Genomic DNA, 4,688 nt, shown 5'->3' on the forward strand with positions numbered 1-4,688 from the left:
ATTGATAAGGCATTGACGAGCTTCCTACTAATCTCCCTTCAGGATTTCCGCCTTTCCATCATCCTTCTCAAATTGTAGCAAGAGTTGATGTGGAGAGATAATCGCCTTTAACTTGTTTATGAGAGGAAGTCCCATGATAGCATTATAGGACAAATTAAGATCGACCACAGTGAAGCAAATCGACATTGTTTTGCAACTATCCTTTTCCCCAACACAAACTGGAAGTATGGTTGTTCCAAGGGGTAAAACTCGGTCACCTCCAAAGCCAATAAGGGGTTTGTCAATAGTAAGTAGATGATTTTCCTCAAACTTCATCTGTTTAAGACAATTCATGGTGATGAGATCAATAGTGCTTCCAGTATCAACGAGCACTCGCCTAACTTTCATTTGGCCTATTTTGATTGTTACTACCAACATATCAGTATGAGGTTGTTGAAGAGGCTGTGAGATAGTAGCATCAAACTTCATCACGAGGCCTCCCATGGTTGATTTATGGGGCCCCTTGAGAAAAGTATGGACACTATCTTTTGTAGCTTTAAGAGTTGGGTAGTCTTCAAAGAAACCTCCTACTATCATGTTGATGATGCTGCGGGTGTCATTGGAATTACCTTTCCTTTCTTCGTCTCTGGGAGATTTATGCCTCAGACGGTATGACCTTCTCTCATTGTCACAAAGCCATACTCCTTCCGATTCAAGAGCCTTTCCAGTTTCCCTTCCTCGGCAAGTTGATGCAAGATTCTTTTGAGTCCGCGGTATTGTGACAAAGTATGCCCATGTTCTTTGTGATAGTCACACCACAAGTTATAATTACATCGATCGGAAGGGGTAGTAGCAGGTGGCAGTACCGAGAAGTTCAACTCGGATGGCGTAGAAGATGTCTCTTCTATTTCTGTTAAACCAGGGATCATTACCTTCGTCCCCCAAATTTCTTATTCAGGGTTCTTCTTTCGTAATATACACATGTCTTGATCTAGGAGGCACCATCTCAAAAGGAGGACCTTGATGACGAGGAAGATTACCCCTTTCTCTTGACGAATATTCATGGTCTCTATGGGCTTTTGATGAATGATTTTGCCCCTAATCTTGCTTATCATGTTTCCGCTTCTTGGAATCATGTGCTTAACTAATATCAGAAGCGGTTACAAAGCTTTGGCTTTGTCTCATCGCCTCCACATACGTCTTCACTTGACTCTCAACTAGCTGGAAGTTCAACTTGAGATTCCGTATTCCGTTTATCAAGGCGTTTAGGGCGACTGACTCTACTAAGTGTGTCACTTCCAGAACAGCTTCTTGAAATTTTTATAGGTAAGTGGAGACAGACTCCCCTTTATGTTCTGTGATACTCAGCAAATGGAAGTTGGATTTTTCTTGCCTTTCAGAAGCCACAAAGTGCCCCAAGAACTTTGCCTCTAGTTGGGCAAATGCATTGATGCCTCCCACCGAGAGCGAAGTGTACCATATCAATGCAAGACCTTTAAGTGTTGTACAATAGCATTAGGTTTTTATAGGCCATTATATGCTTTTCCGGGCATGTAGTTCCATCGAAGGCAGTCATGTTTGGAACCTTGATCTTTGTCGGATTTGGAGTGGCTAATACCTCAACGGACAACGTGGAATTCAACAACATATGGGCCTTACTTGGGCCTCCTCGGCTAAAATCATCCCGCAGAGTTATGATAGGGCTAATAGGACAACTAGATCCAATAAGCCGCGTCATCTTCCTCTCATCTCGCTTTTTGTCCATGAATGATTGGACACTTTCTGATTGTTTTGGCCTTTTATCCTCCGGATGTTTTCTTGCATCTTGAGTCTCGGACTTAGACTCACCTTGTTCTTCCCATTTACTTTACTCAGACTTTTGCGGAGTTTTGATAATTCCCTTCTTCTTTTTTTCCTTTTGCTAGAACGAGAGATTTTTGTTTCCCCATTATTAGACTTTAAGGGAGTAGAGACATCTTCTCTTGGCTCTATCCTTTCCTTAAGATTCTTGATCTTATTTGCCATGTCAGCCATTACCTGCTGCTAAGGGGCAGCGTTACAAGCACTTACAATGGCACGGATTTTTTCAGTGAAAGCATTTGTGAGGTTTTGTGCTAGTATGTCCAGATCTTGGCGAGTCACAGTTTGATTGTTCGCCTGACCCGCAGAAGTATTTGTATTTGTACTGTGAATGGTAGCGTTTGTGTAGGATTCTTCTTAGAGCCATGGATTTTTGTTCGGGTTAAGTATTTATAACACTTCCCCACAGACGGCGCCAAACTGTTTCGGTAATGAAACGAGAAAGTGCAAAAGACACTTAAAATACCTGAAGTGGAAGCATTATCAAAGTCAACGGTCAACGAACTGAAAGTGTGATGTAATTCTTCCGTGGAAGTAACCTGAAGTCCTGCAACACAACACTTTAGCCTTGCTCGGGGGTTGATCTCCTAGAAAACCCCTCCGACGCTCAAGTCAAATAGGAGATGAGAGATTAATGAATGAACGATAATAGATTGAATGCAAAACTGTATATATCGGGATGTTGGTTGATCATAGTTTGGTATGTTGATAAAGATGATAATGAATAGAGATTTAGGCCGAGTTTCGGTATGGTACTTATGAACGTCCCCTCCAAAATGATGTAAGTAACACATATTTATAATCACAAAGAGGGAGTTATACCAGAAAAAAGTAGGACATTATGGGTATGATGGAGGGTAGTGGAGGAAAGTAGTGAGTAGTGGGTAATTATTTTAGGGTTAGGGAGGTTACCAAGTAGATTGAAAAGTCGTAAAAGCCCCTTAATTAAGAGTCAAGGTCAATGAAAAGTCAAAGGATATTAAGGTGAAATCATCACTAATAAATAATTAATTAAATAAATTTGAATATTACCATAACAAAGCCCAAATAGTCTCATTTGGAAATTTGTTCTAAGTCTAAACAGAACAAGAAAAAATTTTGAAAGTAATATAAGAATAACAATGTGATTAGTTATATATTCTAGACACCAAAGAGCCCAATTTTATTAATAAAAAAAAACATATGAAATAATAAACCCAAACGCGAGCATAAAAAATTCTATAGAGAAAAAAGTCATTGTAAGGAAAAATTGTTGTTAGGCGGTTTAGATCCCATGTGTAATATATTTTTTTGTTATCTATAGAATGAGGATGGATTAATGAGAATCGAAACTAAAATCTACGAGAATATAAAACTTGACGCCAAACCGACTTTATGAACTTACATTCATTTAGTAACCCCCTTCCACATTAAAAGGGTTATAAGTGATCGTTGTGAATTGTTCTAATGGATCTCTTGCATGGAATGATGGAATGGGAACAAAACATATATAAAAACAAAAACAAATATATATCAACCCATGATTATTTGATGAATCAAAAACCATCAACAAATTAAAGGTCAACGATGAAACAAATAAATAATTTTAATGTCTTTAAAGTTAATGCAATCTATAACTCAAAATAATCTCATATACTTAAATCATACGGTGAAAATTTAAAATAATAGATAAATTACTTTGAAATAAAATCAAGATTAAAATGTAAATGAAAGAGAATAAGAGACAAGAAAAACCTTTTCGATGATTTCAATCTTCAGTGATTCCGAGATTCGTTGACTTTTAGTGAATAAGGCGAGAGAAAGGAAGATAAATCATGGAGAGGCTTGTTCCTCCAAATTCTTTTCAGTTGGAGCACGTATAATATGATTTTTAAATGAATCTAAAACAATATAATAATAAAATTAATTGAATGACCGACTATATATATAAACTTTTCATGTGAAATTACAAGTGTAGTTTTTCAAATAGTTTGGTTTCAACTTTCAAGTTAATTTCTTTGAAATTTTCAATTTTTGGATTTTTTTTAGTTGTTTGATTGATATTATTTGGCTAAGTATAAAAAGTGTAAATTCCAACAGAGTATAGGAATTTAATTACTAAGGGTAAGTAAATCAAAACTTTTCTGTCACTTATAATTTTTTTATATATGTTCAATCAAACTAAAAAGTCAATTTCTAAGAATTTGGTCAAGGAATTAACTTTCAAGAAATTAAAAATTCCAATTGAAAGTAATTTAATTTCTCTTTCTACTGCACGAGCTCTTATTCCACATAAAAACAATATTTTCTAAATTATTTTAGACAGGGGGGTTTATTGAGGTTAGGAGATTGGTTAGGAATTAGGTGTTTCAGATTGGGTTAAATTCGAATCTTATATTTATACTGAATTTTTACATCACTGTAAATCTATTTTTAAAATCAAATTCAATTTAAATAAAGTTAAATAAATGTCGAATCAGTTGTTGTGCTCTAGGCTCTAGCATTATGTTATGCGTATAGAACTCGCCAGTTAAGAGCTAAATTGTTTTCTAGGTGACATTTCTTATTTTAAATGATTTTCTAACTTTTGCTGTTGAATGTACGTAGTAAACGTGTGTTGAGCATAAATAGGTGTGCTTTGTTGGGTTATATCCTTCACGGTCCGTTTGGTTGATGGTAACGAAGTAATGGGAATGAAATGTTGTAATGGCAATAGTAATAAAGGAATGGATATGAAAATTATTAATGAAGATTCTTTTGTTTGGTGTGTATGACTAAAGAATGGTAATGGAAGATAATATTCCATTGATTGCATTTGGTTGTTAGTAATAAAAAATGGTAATGACTCTTAGTTTCATTATTGTATATTT

This window comes from Amaranthus tricolor, chromosome 1, assembly GCF_026212465.1.
Source record: "Amaranthus tricolor cultivar Red isolate AtriRed21 chromosome 1, ASM2621246v1, whole genome shotgun sequence".
Classification (NCBI taxonomy): domain Eukaryota; kingdom Viridiplantae; phylum Streptophyta; class Magnoliopsida; order Caryophyllales; family Amaranthaceae; genus Amaranthus; species Amaranthus tricolor.